This window comes from Lissotriton vulgaris, chromosome 3_1, assembly GCF_964263255.1.
Source record: "Lissotriton vulgaris chromosome 3_1, aLisVul1.2, whole genome shotgun sequence".
Taxonomy (NCBI): Eukaryota; Metazoa; Chordata; class Amphibia; order Caudata; family Salamandridae; genus Lissotriton; species Lissotriton vulgaris.
The window spans coordinates 1282178025-1282196415 of NC_141689.1; positions in this window are offsets into that span (position 1 = coordinate 1282178025).

Below are 18391 nucleotides of genomic sequence, written 5' to 3' on the forward strand. Positions count from 1 at the left end.
ACCCTTCAGCACCCAGCGACTTCCTCCCCGGCACTTCCGTGTGCTCATGTATCTTGCCTTGGGATTGTCGTAGGGTCTGCGTCATGCACCGTTTCCGTTCTATGGAGGTATCACCGGCCGAAAAGCTTGCCCCGCCCTTCAGCACTGAGCGACTTCCTACCCGGCACTTCCGTATGGTCGATTGGCCCGGTAAGTTGAAAAGGGCTGGGGGGGGGGACTCGGTGTACTCATGTTTGTGTGCTTGTGTGTGTATGCATGTGTGCGACGGGGGGGCTGGGTGCACTCGTGGGTGTGTGCGCGTGTGTGTGTGTGTGTGCGGGGATGTGTGTCTCTGTATGTATGTGCGTGCGTGCATGGGCGTTCATGTGTGTGTCTGTGTGTATGTGCATGCGTGTCTGGTGTTTTCGAGCTTCCCAGGAGACTGAGACTGGCCACAGCGCGCGTTCGCGTGCGCGTGTCAGTTCGATATCGCCTCAAAGCGATGCGCTTGGCCAGGAGTGTCTGTCTCCTGGGAAGCACACCCGTCGACAATAGGTTCTCGGCGATAACGTGCTTCCGCGCGCTTAGCCGAGACCTAAAAATGGACTTCTGGTATTCCACGCTTTAACTGATAATCTCCCTGTTAATAAAGACTCTAATTTCCCAGAATTCCTCAACCCAAAAATCTCTGTAGTCTTTTGCCCTTCTTTTCCTTGAAAATAGAGTCTTTATATGTGGATGAATAAAATGAATTGAAAGATTTGCAAAATTTGAGAAAATTAAAATGATTAAAACATGGCTAAACAGAAGAATAAGGACTAACAATTTGATTGATTGGATTCATTCAGCGTTTTGGCTGTGCAGCTTGAATAGCTGTCACTCTATACACATGCAGAGGCACGGTAAGATCCAGATGTCTTTGGCTGTCCAGCGGAACAAGGAGAGTGAACAAATATACGTCAATTTTCTGCAACCTCCTTCAAGTACAGAATGAGGAAGAGTTAGTAATAAGACCTCAGGCGAGCAAAGACATAACTCTGAGAAGAACCAGAAAGAGAATTTCTGAGTGTTAAATTTCACTGGGGTAATACTAAATGCTTAGAACACTTGGAGTTGAAAGTACCCATATGATTTTGGGCAGGCGAAGGGAGTGCAGGTTAGGTGCTCCCAAATACGCAATGGGGATAGGTCGTTTATTGCAATTTGCTAACCACGGCAGTCACTCGGGGAGTAGTTGAGGCCATAAGGCTATTTTACCACCATGCCACTTTTGGATTGGGTGGGGCAACGGATCCAGGCAAAAGGATGGAAAAGAGATGCCTGGGGTCCTTAGACATGCACTCCTACAAGAAGAACTGGAGGGTATCGTGCAGGAGGACGTGGTAGCAGTGGGCAATAGGTTAAGAGTGAGCGAGGTCCAGAGCATGCCGCAGGATGGGCAACGGTCCAATGCAGAAGTTAGTTGGAAGGAGGTCTGGGTGGTACCAGTACAAGAGAAACTGAGGGTGAACATATCCCTTCTGGATGTACAAGTGGTACGAGACAGCGTTGTGAAGTAGCTAGGTGGGTGGGGGGACTCTGTCATCAACGGGGGCCTCCTCCAGAGCTGTGGCGTAGTCACAGGGCGATCTGGAAGCAGATGGACAGTAGGGGTACCTCTGCGGCAGAAGGATACAATCTAAATACCTCTGCCTGGCACAGTAAGGGTGCCTGAGCCAAGAACCTGGAACCGAGGGGGTTCCAGGAAACAGCGTTGGCGCCCCATTAGTCTTTCGGGCGGTCGGGGGGCCTAGACCGACCGGGGGTGTGCCTCATCGCTCCACCCTGACAGGGGGGGCGGGAGTACAATGAAATAAAGTGATAATTGACTGCACCGTCAGAGCATCAACTCGCCGTGCAAGATGACTCCTTAGGCATGCGGGTCAGCGAGAGGCTGCCGCATTGGATCGCCTGTAAGATGACCCACCTTATCAGCTACTTGTTGTACAAAATAAACCTGCACCACTGCTTTCCCGCAATTATGTCTCACGAGTTTCCTTGGTATGTAAGTGTTAACGTGCGCAGTGTGGAGCGAGCGCTGGCGGTGTGGGCACTATGTCGCTGGCCGCGCGACACACAGAGGGGAGCATGGGCGAGACAGCGTCCTTGTCCCACACGTCGCGTGAGAGGAGCCTGCAGCGCGCCAACCCCCTTCCCCACTAAAGGCCAATGGGAGGGCGCTCTCAGGCGGGGGGGGCGTCCCCGGGGGTTTTTTAGCTGGCCCAGCAACGTTGCTCGGTCTTTCCTGCCGCTCGGTTCCCTGGGCTGCTCTGCGCTGTTCCCACCCTATCCCTGACCCAGCGGCAGAGCTGAGGGCGAAGTTGTGAACTTTTAATGTTCATGTTTTGTGTTGCAGGCGGAGTCACAGGGCGATCTGGAAGCAGATGGACAGTAGGGGTACATCTGCGGCAGAAGGATACAGTCTAAATACCTCTGCCTGGCACAGTAAGGGTGTCTGAGCCAAGAACCTGGAGCCGAGGGGGTTCCAGGAAACAGCGTCGGCGCCCCGTTAGTCCTTCGGGCGGTCGGGGGGCCTAGACCGACCGGGGGTGTGCCTCATCACTCCGCCCTGACAGGGGGGGCGGGAGTACAACGAAATAAAGTGATAATTGACTGCACCGTCAGAGCATCGACTCGCCGTGCAAGATGGCTCCTTAGGCATGCGGGTCAGCGAGGGGCTGCCGCATTGGATCGCCTGTAAGATGACCCACCTTATCAGCTACTTGTTGTACGAAATAAACCTGCACCACTGCTTTCCCGCAATTATGTCTCACGAGTTTCCTTGGTATGTAAGTGTTAACGTGCGCAGTGTGGAGCGAGCGCTGGCGGTTTGGGCACTAAGCAGGTGTGTATTGCACATGGGGAATAACACAGCTTGCCAAGGTTGGTATAAATGAACAACATACTAGGCGCTCGCGTGGGGGTATAACTTGCCTCCCCCTTTAAAAGTATGACGGCGAGATTCAGCCATGTGGGAATCACCACAGCAGCCTATCCCCTGCTGTCAGACGCCAGCATGTGCATGAGAGGTAGAAGGAGGCACAATTGCAGCCTCGTTGGGCTGTGTATGAGGCTCACAGTTTGCTCTTTCCCAGCAGCATCCGTAGATGCGGGGAGGGAGGGCACACAAAAAGACCACTCCTTGCTGGGGAAGAGCAATCTGAGCGCTCAGTGCGGGGTCTGCGTGGAAGCTCGCGGGGCTGAGGCATGCCCTCCCTGTAGGAGGGAAAGGAGAGGGTACGGATGGCGCAAGAACTGGAGGGGTGACAGGAGTATTAACACAGTATCAAGCCCTTTAAATCTTTGACCTGTTACATTTCGCCTGGAACACAAAAGGATGATTAATTTGGCAATGCTGGAAAATACAACTCTCTTAACTTAAGCCCTGCACCGGAAACACGATGGTAAAAGTGATATCACAGCATGCTTTCTCCGTAAATGAGATACAAGCTCTAAGACTGTGAGATGTACCGGAATTTAGGCGGCATTTAAGGTTAGATTTGAAGCTGCAACTGTTGGGTTTTACGGATGCAATAAAACCACCGATTACCCGTTTTTCGAACTTCTTGTGCTACATGCAGAATGTCATATATAAGCAGCAACATCGACATCCCTACAGACAAGAAAAATATATTCCGTTAAGTGTGATTTCCTGTTCTTCGCACTGCAAGGTCAGCTCAAAGTTCCCCTTGTGTATCGCGCTAGAACTGGAACCTGGTAGTAAAGTTAAGAAATGTTCTACAGAACAATGTCTGTGTAGGAATTTATTTGGAAAGCTGTCTGAATTGGGTAGGATGGAAGCTGCAGGCGGTGACCACGAGCGACAGGGTCGTCTAACCTCATGCTGTACACTCCGGCTCCGAGCTCCTGCCAGATGTCCGACAAGCTGGCATTGATATCCTGCGCCACAGACTCGATCACCTCGTCCATCATCTTCAGCACCCAGACCATGGGTGTGTGCCTTGTGCCCCGGGGCCTACTCGTACGCCTCTTCTGGGGTAGACCTCTCACTTATAGGGAGGGGCGCGGGGGCGTGGCTTGCGCACAAATGTTTTTGTGGAAAGTTTAAGGGCAGTTTAGGGCAGCGGCCACAGTGCACTGCTGCCCGCGGCGCGGAGAGAGGTTCCCCTCATTTATCGGAGGTCAGAGGCTGCGGCAGCGGTGCACCGAGCTCCCCTAATCAGTACAGTGGCGATTTCTGGCAAAGTACAACTAAAGGAGGGTAACACCCGTTCGAGAGGAAGCAATTTGGGCAGTGTAAGGCAGAGCTTGCTGGGAGTGAAAATCAGCACCATTCCGGCTACTCCTCCCAAACACCTGTTGCCCCTGTATCACCACCCGGAAAGCTTGCCCCACCCTTCAGCACCCAGTGACTTCCTCCCCGGCACTTCCGTATGCTCATGTATCTTGCCTTGGGATTGTCGTAGGGTCTGCGTCATGCACCGTTTCCGTTCTATGGAGGTATCACCGGCCGAAAAGCTTGCCCCGCCCTTCAGCACTGAGCGACTTCCTCCCCGGCACTTCCGTATGGTCGATTGGCCCGGTAAGTTGAAAAGGGCTGGGGGGGGACTCGGTGTACTCATGTGTGTGTGCTTGTGTGTGTATGCATGTGTGCGACGGGGGGGCTGGGTGCACTCGTGGGTGTGTGCGCGTGTGTGTGTGTGCGGGGGTGTGTGTCTCTGTATGTATGTGCGTGCATGCATGGGCGTTCATGTGTGTGTCTGTGTGTATGCGCATGCGTGTCTGGTGTTTTCGAGCTTCCCAGGAGACTGAGACTGGCCACAGCGCGCGTTCGCGTGCGCGTGTCAGTTCGATATCGCCTCAAAGTGATGCGCTTGGCCAGGAGTGTCTGTCTCCTGGGAAGCACACCCGCCGACAATAGGTTCTCGGCGATAACGTGCTTCCGCGCGCTTAGCCGAGACCTAAAAATGGACTTCTGGTATTCCACGCTTTAACTGATAATCTCCCTGTTAATAAAGACTCTCATTTCCCAGAATTCCTCAACCCAAAAATCTCTGTAGTCTTTTGCCCTTCTTTTCCTTGAAAATAGAGTCTTTATATGTGGATGAATAAAATGAATTGAAATATTTGCAAAATTTGAGAAAATTAAAATGATTAAAACATGGCTAAACAGAAGAATAAGGACTAACAATTTGATTGATTGGATTCATTCAGCGTTTTGGCTGTGCAGCTTGAATAGGCACCAAAAGAAGTTCCTTTGTGTTCTTTTACGTTGTGCGTAATTGGACAGAGCGTAAATCAAGCATGCACGCCTGCATAGTTTTGAAGACGTCTAGCTTTTTGGTAAAAATTATGAGTACATTGGTGTGCATCTCACCACCTTTGCTGTTCATGAGACAAATTGAGGCAGCTGCCTCCATGATTAGCTGGCCCTGGTGCCTCAGTGGGCTAATGCCTCCAGTGCAGGATCCAGTGTTCGACCTCATGGTCACAGGTTTAAATCATGACAGGTCCACTCAGACTTTCATCCATCTGAGGACAATAAAATGAGTACCATTGAGCAGAGTAACAAAAAACATCTATTATTCAGCACCAAGATACCTCTGTGTGAACGTGCGCTTTACAAATACACATGTTATGTTATTGGAGGCAGTTTGAGCTAAGTGCCATTACTAAAGTATCAAATTGTCTACCGTTTCATTAATAATCTTTGTCAAGCCCTGCTATCTGTTCTTGTATAATCCTAGATCCTTCTCTGGGACTTAGGATTTATTGTGAGCTTATGTTCGCCATGTGAGTGCGCTTCTATGTGCTTGTGGCTCTTCCCGGGTCCCCAGGGCTTCAAACTGGTTACTACTCTCAACCATTATTACAGATGTGGCAACAGATGGATCAAGTGAATGGATAACTATTAGATCTTGTTGTTCTGCTGGTGATTTGCGCCTAATACTTGTGTGAATGACACTGTTTTCAGTGATACGTGCCAAGATAGCCCTGCTTTCAGGTTTTTTAAAGAAGGATTAAATATACCCCTTACCTTGCTCCTTCCCATATGCCTTGGTTGCCTTAGTTGCCTTGGTAGCTAAAAGCCCTTCTATTTCCTCCAATAAAACATCTATTGCATTCAATGTGCAGCTTTCTGTTTCATGCCTTGGCTGTTCCTTAGCTTTCCCAGCTTCCCGGGACTTCCCACTAGCTTTACGTTTCACCATAGCTAAGCTAAATGTGATATTTACTCCTTTCCTTTCACAGTAGGAGGAATCCACCCTTTATTAAGGATGACCCAACTATGCCTTTTATTATGCCGTTAGCAAATTAAAACTTATAGTATTGGAAATAAAAGCATAGTTAGCTACAAGTCCCTTTTTAAAATTCTAGACAGTAGAAAACAATGATGGAATAAATGTCCCATTTGTGCCTTTCTCAGCTGCCCAATGCCTGGCAAATTGAGGTACAGGACTACACAAAAATCAGAGATACTAATACATTTTTACAACAATCACCTTCGGGTAAACAGCCCTACAGAACAGGTAGTATGAAATAACGCTCCTGTCCCATCTACTACTTCTGGACAAGATCCAAAGTGACCCAATCTATTCCCTGTATGTGAAGCATAGAGCCAGGGAAGTAAGTGGATAAGCAGCTAAAGACAGATGACGGGACAGCGGCATACCAAGCTCTTACTAATACTAGCACGGGTGTCCAGAATGAAACACATGGGGGTGGCCCTTCCCGGCCTCTTCCTGGCAGTGACAGGCAAGAACGGACCCACCCTTTGCCTGGGCCTCACTCAGGCTAAACCCGCGCGGGTCCTGTGTCGTGGGAACCCACACCTAAATAGAACTGATGAACTTCAGCTGGGGATAGTGGAACTTTTAAACCGCGGAGGTCACCTCCCGTGATGAGCTAATCCTCTCTGACAGCAAAATGTAGCAGGATGATCAGGATATGAGGCAGCCCCCACCCAGGGGTCTGCTATCACAGCAGAAGTTGACAGAGCAGCCCAAAGTGATGTAAAACAGACACTAGGCAGCTACTTCCCCTCTCAGCAGTGGGGGCACCCATGTGTTTTAATAGCTCCAATAAACTTCACCTGGGTCCAGGCAGAGGATTGTGGGACTCTCAGTCTTCGGGGCCATGTTCCACGATGGCCTACACCTCCCGATGGCAAAATGCAGCAGGAAGCTCGGGGAACAAGGCAGCCCCCACCCAGGTGTCTGCTATCATAACAGAAGTTGACAGAGTTGCCCAAAACAATGTATGACATACACAAGGCAGCTCCTTTCCCTCTAAGCAGCGGGGGCACCCACACACTTAAATAGTGCTAAACGGCATGGAGAAGTGTGGCTCAATGGTTAGACTCGCAGACCCTGATGCAGATGTCTAGCCCGGGACCAGGGTTCAATTTCCCGCCTTGGGGGGTCTTGGGCTCAAAATTCCACGGACGTGATAATTCTCGCCTCGGTGCCTATTCTAATCATAGAGTCCCACTGGATGTATGATGTTACAACGCGTACTTTTAGCACGCATACCATTCAACGGATTTTTTACAACGCAGGTCATTTTACAACGGATACCATTACAACTCAAAACACTACAACGCACATACTATTACAACGCATACCATTACAACGTAAGTATAGGTAAGTATATGATAATAATATATAATTTTAAAATATGTTGTAAATATTTATTAATGTATTATTTAATTTAATTATTTGTTATATATTATTTTAATACAATTATTAATTAAATTAATTTTAATGTTTTAATTTGTAAAAATAGGTTAAAAATACCCCTCTACCCCAAAATCCAAACCCAGCCCTAAAACCTAAAAATACCCCTGTACCCCAAAACACAAACCCAACCCTAAAACCTAAAAATACCCCTGTACCCCAAAACCCAAACTCAGCCCTAAAACCTAAAAATACCCCTGTACCCAAAAACCCAAACCCAGCCCTAAAACCTAAAAATACCCCTGTACCCCAAAAGCCAAACCCAGCCCTAAAACCTAAAAATACCCCTGTACCCCAAAACCCAAACCCAACCCTAAAACCTAAAAATACCCCTGTACCCCAAAACCCAAACCCAACCCTAAAACCTAAAAATACCCCTGTATCCCCAAACCCAACCCTAAAACCTAAAAATACCCCTGTACCCCAAAACCCAAACCCAGCCCTAAAACCTAAAAATACCCCAAAACCCAAACCCAGCCCTAAAACCTAAAAATACCCCTGTACCCCAAAACCCAAACCCAGCCCTAAAACCTAAAAATACCCCTGTACCCCAAAACCCAACCCACCCCTAAAACCTAAAAATACCCCTGTACCCCAAAACCCAAACCCATCCCTAAAACCTAAAAATACCCCTGTACCCCAAAACCCAAACCCAACCCTAAAACCTAAAAATACCCCTATACCCCAAAACCCAAACCCAACCCTAAAACCTAAAAATACCCCTGTACCCCAAAACCCAATGTCTATAAAAAAAGATAAACTTACCTATAATTATACTTACGATGTAATGGTATGCGTTGTAAAAGTATGTGCGTTGTAGTGTAATGCGATGTAAAGGTGTCCGTTGTAAAATGACCTGCGTTGTAATAGTATCCGTTGTAATGGTATGCGTTTTAAAAAATCCGTGGTAACAGTTGCATACCAGTCCCACTCTGCAGCTCTGGGCAATAGCTTGCTTAATCTCCACAACAGCCCCCACAACGCTAAGAATGCTTGGCCTCCACCCTGGGGGTGCCCAGGAGTGGATGCCTCACAGGGAAAGCCAGGACGGGTTCCACAGCGGTATTCGTACAAGCGCCTTGAGACCCTTGCGGGTGAGTAGTGCGCTATACAAGTATCAATTTACAATTTTTACCTTCAGCCAGAGCCAGGCAGAGGATTGTGGGATTCGTAGTCCCTGGGGTCATGTTCCTTGGCAGCCTAAACCTCTGTGATGGCAAAATGCGGCAGGATGCTCGCCGATCGAGGCAGTCCCCACCCAGGGGTCTGCTATCACAGCAGAAGTACAGAGTTGCCAAAACGATGTAGAACAAACACCAGGCAGCTCCTTTCCCTCTCAGAAGCGGGGGCACCCACACGCTTAAATTGTGTTAATCACCTTCAGCCAGAGCCAGGCAGAGGATTGTGGGATTCGTAGTCCCCGGGGGTCATGTTCCGTGGCAGCCTAAACCTCTGTGATGGCCAAATGCGGCAGGATGCTCGGCGATCGAGGCAGTCCCCACCTAGGGGTCTGCTATCACAGCAGAAGTCAAGAGTGTTAAAATATAACTCCCGGGAACATGTAGAAGTTTTAGAAGTATTTATTGTCAAAGACAACACACCGCAGCAAGCGTATGTATCGCAGCCAAATGTCAACTCTGTAAACTGTCAACTGTCAACGCTCGAACAGTCAGCTGTCAACATTCCAGCTGGATTAACCAATTACGCGCTGGGGACATGCTCGCGCCGATAAGAGTAAGGGAAAGAGAAGAGCGTTAAGACACAACTCATCTCCATCCCTAAAGAGGAAGGAATTTAGAAGTGTGCTGCAAAACCAAAGTAATTCACAGCGCGGTGCTACTCACAAACATAGTCATCCAATTTGCTTGGTTTACTCGGAACTCTGCCAAAACTGCTAGTGCTGGCTTTAACACCTTCGTGATCGCTCATAGTTGCACCGGCCAGTGCTATAGAAGTTCCATCTTTGCTTTGTAAAGATTCTCCAGTCACTTCATGCATGCAGTTGCTTCCCTCACCTTCAAACTCATTTCCCTCTTGTTCATTTCCAGAGGCATAACTCTCACTCGCGTCCTGGGATCCTACAGAGGCAGCCGTGCTGAAGTCCTCCCGTTCACTAATACATTTGATGTTCTCTAGGTCTTGTCCACCCAGGTTGTCCTGAGCTGTAGTTTCTGCTCCATTGCAATCCTCCTCTTGTTCGGACTCCTCTTCCATCCATAGCGACCTACTGCAGTAGTTTTCTTCTTGCACGGGGCAGCGTTCACTGCCTTTCCTTTTCTTGATTTCGCCTCTCTGACAAATGGACATAGCAGAGGCGTGCCATATTCTCCCATCACTGAGCAAAGCAGAATTGCAGAAGACCTCCACGACTTTCAATGGTGCAGTAAACCTGTTTTCTCTCTTGGCAATACGACCGCTTTTCTTCACTCTGACACTGTCCCCCGCAATGATGTTGAATTCTCTACAGTTCTTTCTTTTATCGTATTTTTTTTTTAAGCATTTTGTGCTTCCATGATCCTTTCCCTGATGGCGTCTACAGACCATTCCTTTCTTACTTCTGGCATGATCCATCCAATATTGTCTTTAGAGATGGGTGTCCTTCCTCTCATTACCTCAAAAGGACTCACCAACGTTTTCTCACTTGCGGTACTTCTGTATCCCCAAATCATCTTGTTTACCTCTTTCCTCCAACATTTTCCATTGTTGTTTGCAAGTTGGATGGTTCCTTTTATCACTCTGTTAAACCTTTCCACAGCACCATTTCCAGCAGGGTGGTATACTGATGTGGTTTTGTGGTTGATTCCATTTCTTTCTACAAATCTCCTGAATGCATCTGAAGTGAATTGGCTTCCATTATCACTCAATATAGTCTTAGGGATTCCCTCTCTGATGAAAACGTCCTCCATGAACTTAAGCACGTCGCTGGTGTCAACGTTTCCGCATACTTTCATCACTTCAGGCCACTTTGAAAGATGGTCCACTAACACTAGAACATACACTCCTTTATCCTGCCACTTCAAGGGTCCCATTATGTCAATTCCGACTCCCCCATGGTACGTTCGGGCATTGTATTGGCTGTAGCGGGGGTCGTAGAGTTGTTTGTGTCTTGTCTGAGTTTTCACATTCTATGCAGTTCCTTATTGCTCTCTCCGCTTGCATATCACAACCAGGCCACCAATACCAACATTTAATCCTTTGCTTAGTTTTGTTCATACCCAAATGTCCTTCGTGGCATATGTTAATTAGCTTTTCCCTAAGGTCTTTTGGTGGTACCACTTTACCTTGTCTTAGGATGAGATCATATTCCACTGTCAGTCAGTCAGTCAATCACTTTTATTCGATTAATAAAAATCAAAAAAAGACACAAGATACAGAATACAATAATGACAATCAATACAATAAAATAATTACAATCAATTAGAGATAAAAATATGAGCATACCAAGTTTAAAATGAACATATCTTATGTGTTCACTAAAACAATTTAAAAATATATATCTTTTTATTTAAAAGAATTCCATTTGACAATCGGCTTCAAGGTATTAAAAGGCACCAGCACTATTAAGAAGATTCAATTGTAATTGGTCTGAGCCGTAAGTTAGAACGCTTCTTATTAATGCGAACACCTGCGACTAGGAAACTTGCTACGTGAAATGTAACTTGTGCACTAGGTAAAAGTTGTAAAAACAGGAGTGCTGGCCTGACCTGTAAAATACTTGCCTCCTGCAAAATGGATAACAGATAGCTTTTCCTAATCTGGGCATAATGTTCACAAAAAATAATAAAATGGAGTGTGTCCTGTATAGAGAACTGGTCGCTATCGCACGGATTTGTGTTTAAAGGCGTATCACAAGTAGGATAAGAACCCAACATAAAATGTATCAGATTTAAACGAAATCTTGTTAAGAGGAAGCGATGAAACGGTCTAGTTACAAAAACAAGATAAGGTTCAGGACCTGGTACAGATATAAGGGCGTAGTTCCTTCTGACAAGCGTTTTTCTCATCTCTGTCTCCTTCCTCCCTGCCGTGAACAGGTTTACCAGAGTAGATTTAATCTCCATGAGATCCTCTTTTTTGATGCGTTCTGGGAAATGAAAAAGCTCAATGTGCCCCACGTTCTTGAGCATTCTTTTGACATATGCCGGCCATGGGATTCTGTAAACTCTGTATTTATCAAAGAGGGGGAGAGTGATCAGTAGATCAACGGACACTAATTACCACTTAAGGAAGTGGAAGGTCCAGTCACAGCATGTGCCCATATCTAGTACAAGTCGTTCAACAAAAGGGGTTGCTGCACTGTTCCTAAAAGGAGGGGAAAGTTAGGAAAAGCTGACGTGACCGAAGGTGTGAGTAGTACACCTTTGGGCATCCATTTTGTTGGATGTATTTGCCTCACACACCCAAAAGGGTGTCATGCTTCATCATTGGCGATTGCTCCTCGTCGGGGGGGCGGTGCAATCCCCGACGGGCTCACCTCGAAGAGGGGCTCTTTAGCGGAGATCTTTTTTATCCAACTGCCTCTCTATCTTGGACGTTGCTGCCACATTCTCCAGAGCGTTTCCTTTTATTTCAACTCAACCCACATCTTGCGGTACCCGCTCCGCGGGTCCCGCTGCGAGGAAGGCGGACTGAAAGCTCTAACGAGGGAAAGTGAGAGAAGCAGGGCTGCGAGCTGTTGCTGGCGCAGGACTACCTGTCCCAGGAGCGCCAGCAACCTCCCCAAATTGCAATCAGCTGGGGTGCTCTCCCTGCCGGCTCCTCCCTCGCTCCAGCAGTGCAGATAAGCCTCTTTCCTTCTGCTCACCAGTGGATTCCTCTCTATCTTGGACGTTGCTGCCACATTCTCCAGAGCGTTTCCTTTTATTTCAACTCAACCCACATCTTGCGGTACCCGCTCCGCGGGTCCCGCTGCGAGGAAGGCGGACTGAAAGCTCTAACGAGGGAAAGTGAGAGAAGCAGGGCTGCGAGCTGTTGCTGGCGCAGGACTACCTGTCCCAGGAGCGCCAGCAACCTCCCCAAATTGCAATCAGCTGGGGTGCTCTCCCTGCCGGCTCCTCCCTCGCTCCAGCAGTGCAGATAAGCCTCTTTCCTTCTGCTCACCAGTGGATTCCTCTCTATCTTGGACGTTGCTGCCACATTCTCCAGAGCTTTTCCTTTTATTTCAACTCAACCCACATCTTGCGGTACCCGCTCCGCGGGTCCCGCTGCGAGGAAGGCGGACTGAAAGCTCTAACGAGGGAAAGTGAGAGAAGCAGGGCTGCGAGCTGTTGCTGGCGCAGGACTACCTGTCCCAGGAGCGCCAGCAACCTCCCCAAATTGCAATCAGCTGGGGCGCTCTCCCTGCCGGCTCCTCCCCCCATAGCTCTAATAGTTCATTAGCAGTCGAAGAGACCCGCTGCGCGGGAGCGCGCGGGAGGGCGCCGGGAGAAGCCCGGGACAAGGGCGGGACCGACTGTGACCGACAGAGACTGATAGAGGCTGGGCTGGGACACATCCCTTTTATCCTTCATTTAGGTTAATACTGGTAACATTTTCAACCATTTTATTCCATCTTCACTGTTCAATTTTATATTATTGATATTTATAGGATTGTATTGTGTCCCACATTCGCCCTCGTCTTTTATATACAAGATGACTACCAAGAAACTAAGATCCGGGCGAGTGCTAGTTGGTAGAGCTTGTTCTAAAACCAAATCTAATCCTTTGCGAAATAGAAACGGGCCAGCGGTACAAGTAAAAAGCACATGCCAGTTATATTCATTATGGGATAAGGGTAAAGACAAAGCGGATCGAGAAGAAGTCAACTCTGATAATACTATCATTAGTGCTAAAGATCAGGTACAAGACTTCTGCATGAATAAGATAGTTAGTAATTCGCCAGATATTACAGCCCCATCCCACACTGAAGTATTAACCTATAAGAATCAAGAACAAGATATAGTTCCCCCTCCAGAAACCCAAAACTTGGTAACTAAAGAGGTAAATCAAGGTTCCCCATTATTAATTATAGCTCATAATCCTTCTCCCTTTTTAAATAATGATCAAAATATATGCCCTGGTTCATCATCCCCGCTGCATATTCCTCCAGAGGACTACACCCTTCCTGATATTAATCTTGAGTCCCAGAAAGTTCTAATTCAGAATCTTACCCCAAGACAGGATATTATGGCTACTCCTATGTTGCATCTATACAGCAGCACACCCTCTCATAAATCAGATTTTTCTACCCCAGAAATGAATCTATTTGTTAGTCCCTCTCACGACCAAAATCAAGATAATGATCGGCATAATTCATATGTACGAGAAAATAATGTAATCTCCGATTCCTTATCTACTCTAGAGCGACTAATTTCTTCTATCTTAATACTCTTGGAAAAATTAGTAAATGGATCAGATAATGTCTTTGACACAGTAACTCTGATCCTAAAGGCACTATTGAGTAATCATACAGGACTGGAAGATATCATCTACCCAAAAATATCAAATTCCCCTCAAAATTTAGGTGAGGAACAACAATATGAAACAAAGGATAAAATAATAACTGACCTGCCTACTGCGTCTGATTTTCCGGGTAAGACTAATACAGATCTTATAGTTCCGATCCATTCTCCCATCCAAAGGAATGGGAATTTAATTAAAAATAATTGTGCCGCTCTTATTGGACAAGAGATTAAGACATCTCCGCTTTTGGAGAATAAAGAGAGTAATACCTTACCTCCTATCTTTCCTATTTTTGTCCCCCAAACAAATAAAGAAACCCTAAATTCATTGGCCATAGTGGATAAAGTGCCTCCCTCAGATGAGAATAAATTCGAAATAAAGGTATCTAAAAAACAAAAAGGGAAAAAAAGAAAACTAAATCGTAGATTCTATAAAAAGAGACAACGGAAAATTATTTTCGAAAATGTTAAAGATTCTCTAATAAACAACTCCAATCTGGTCGATTCGGATCCTAATTCATCAAATGAACTAGTGTCAAGTCCAAAGGTAACTCTTTCAGTAGTACAACAAGAACCAATAAGCCACACAAATCAGCAATACGCTGATGTTCAACGTACTATTGTAAATGATTTAAATCTAACTCCTGCTTCCGATTCAGTTTCAAGAGCAATTCTAAATCCTTTGGCTATTCCTTTCTCACAAGTTGTTGTACCTGAAATTACATGTAAGACAGCCCTTAAGACTAGAGAATACGTAGATACTCTCTTTCTTGATTTTATTCCCATCTTTGATCCAGACCTGATTTTAAATAGATCTGTATTAGTTAATTGTTTTCAGGAAATAGAGAGCCTAAAATTAATCCACTCGGCAGATATAGATGTTGTAAATCTAATAACTTCGAATAATGGAAAGATAGCTCGTGTGAAATTTTACTCCAAACTGGTATTAAACCACATTCTCCAGTGGGCAGAAGAATTTCAAATAAGAGGAATTGATGTTGATACTCACATACCGGCCAAATTAGTCGGCCAAAACTGTAAAGGATTGTTAACCTATCAGGGGTTGAAAGCCTGTTCTTCGGATAATCTTCCTGTAAAGAATGAAGAGTTGAAAATACGGATACAAAAAAATAAGCGACAAGTGATAGTTAATAATCCACTCTCGTTAAAACAGACTAGGGTAAAAGATGCTGATTTTGAGTGGAGTTGGTTACCCTCTATCCTGTCGAATAAATCGGGTCCTTCATTCGGAGTCAATCCTAATCTTTAGCGATAACTCAAAAATAATTTCATGGAACGTTGCTGGTTTAACCCAGAGTTCCGATAAATTGTTATTTTTAAACTCTTTAGATGCAGATATAATCTGCTTGCAGGAAACCTGGCTAATAGGGCACTTTCCAGTCATGAAAGATTATTATGTGCTAGAGAGCAGCGCCACTCCCTCTATCAGAGGCCGAGCCAAAGGTGGGCTAGCTTGTTTGCTATCTAACAAAATAACATGGAATTATACCCACTTTGTAGATTCGAATAAATTATTCCAGGCGATCACATTAATAAATTTCCTGAATGATGGCTCGAACAAATCGGTCATAATAATAAATGCTTACTTACCTCCTGATTTAAAATATAACTGTGGTATTAAGACGATTTCCTCCTTCATCCTTAACCTACAGGAATCCTGTCCCCCTCCACACATTATACTGGTGGGTGATTTAAATGCAAAAATATCAAATGGAGCTTTAGGGTTATTTAGAAACAAAACAAAGGAGGAAATGTTCCAGATACCAAAAGCCATATTCCCAAAGAATATTAAAACAAATAAAAGAGGGAAATTAATCTTAGAGAGCTTAACCGAAGCAGACTGTATTATAGCCAATGGGAGGTTTCCCTCTGACAGTCCTGCTCATTTAACACATAAATCAGGAAATGGTGGTTCAATTTTGGATTATGTGATTGTCGATAGCACATTTTTTAATTTTTTGAAGGACCTGGTAGTGTTAGCCACCGATCTTAGTGATCATAATGTCTTGATGCTGAAGTTGAATGTATCATCTCCCAAAAATCACTGGAAAATCGGGGATGATTTATTGAACTTTAATACTAAAAGCAGGAAGTGCTATTGGAACCCCGGGACTATTAAAAATCTGTCCAACTTACTGGAATATACAGTAGATAATTTAGCTTTATGGGAAGGCAGAGAATTAGACTGCTTTACGTCATTTTTACAAATTTTAAAATTAAAAGCTCAAAAGCAACTAACAGCTAAGGTAATGCATAAAATTCCCTCTGATCTCCTTAATTTAAATAAGGAAATAAATAAGCTGGTAAGGGCCCAATACCTTTCTCCCTCTCCAGACCGTAGACAAAGAATTTCACTTTTGAAGAGGAGAAGAAACAGACTGAAGGTCAGATTAAAACGTCAGAAGGAAGACGCTCTTTGGTGTAAATTACGGGAAGCAGCCAAGAATGGTCGGACTAAGACCTTTTGGTCACTAATTGGGGAGGGTTGTGGGGTGAGAGCCAGACCCTCTCCGATATCAATAAATGAGCAGACTTGGGTAAATTTTGTTCAGGGTCTATATAGTAGTAATGGCGAGGAGTTTGATCGCAATAAATTGCAGGAAGATTTATGTCCTTATGATCCTCCTTCCGAATTAGAAATTGAAACTGCAATTAAAGCTCTCCGCTCGTCCGGTGCCCTCGGCCCAGATGAAATTCCAATTTCTGTATTGAAAACTCATAGTGCCTTATGGGGAAAAATTCTATACCCCGTCTTTAAAGCCTGTTATAATAATGGCATTGTTCCACATTCTTGGAAAGGGAGCTTGCTAATTCCTATCTACAAAAAGGGCGCCAGGGATTCTCCTGAAAATTATAGACAAATAGCTCTCCTAGACGCTATAGGCAAGGTTTTTACCAAGTGTCTATTGAATTCTATAAATGACTGGGTGACCATATCTGCAATTCTTCCACTAGAGCAGACCGGATTTAGAAAACACCACGGTACCTTAGATAACTCTACTGCTCTTCAAATTTTAATTGAAAAATATGTCACAGTCCGTAGAGGAGGTCTTTATGGAGCATTTATTGACTTCTCTACGGCCTTTGACAAGGTGGAAAGAGCTCTGCTTTGGAGTAAGCTAATAAAATTAGGAATGCCCCCGAGCCTATTGAAACTAGTTATTGAACTCCATACAGACACCTGGTGCAGAGTTTTAATGGGTGGTGATAGAGGACTCTCCAGGATAATATCTACCAATAATGGGCTTAAACAGGGCTGCCTCCTGGCCCCACTGTTATTTTCCTTATACATTGCGGATTTACCTAAAGCCATGTTAGCCATGAGTAATGGTATTGCCCCTGTATTAGGGGGATTATCCATCGCATGCTTAATGTATGCTGACGATATTATAATTCTAGACCTCACCCCAAAGGGTCTGAATAATCGTTTAAAAAGTTTGTACTCCTACTCCGTGGCCCACTTTTTAAAAATTAACACCTCAAAAAGTAAAATAATGTGCTTCTGTGGAAGGAGAAAACCTAAATACAGCGATTATTTCTGGTCTGTCGGGGGGGAAAGATTAGAAGTAGTTAAATCCTACCCCTTCCTTGGGAAGATCGTCACGAGTAATCTCTCAGAAAAAACCCATACAGAGAAGAATGGTAGGAAAGCTCTCGCTCAAGGGAGGAGTCTTATCTCCTTATACAAAGCGACAGGTCGGAGGCATTTTTCTATATTGCTCGAAGTCTATCGGGCAAAAATCCCCGCATCTCTAATCTTCGGACTAGAAATAGTGGACATGGCATGCTGGAAATTCCTGGATTCTATTGAGGGAAGAATTCTTCGTAATCTAGCCTCTGTAAATACTGCAAGCTCTACGTCATCGTTGCGACAAGAGTTTGGTCTACGTAGTGCACGGTCCCAGGCAGTGGCGAGTGTTGTGAGATGGGTTTTTTATATTGCTGAAGGAAAACCTGGCACCCTGAGGTTTCAAATAAAAAAAGAACTGCTGGGTTCCTATAATGTTTATTCCTCTATAGTAAAAAACTTCAGACAGGCAATTTCTCTATTACAGATTGATGAACAAAGTCTTTTTACACTATCAACTCCCCAATTAAAATTATCTTTAAAAACCTCATCTTGGGAGTTGAGTTTTAGAGCTGATAGTACGATCCGAAAGTCTAAGAGAGGAATGTTCACCCTCGGTAACTCTTGTGAAATTAAAAAATTTCAAC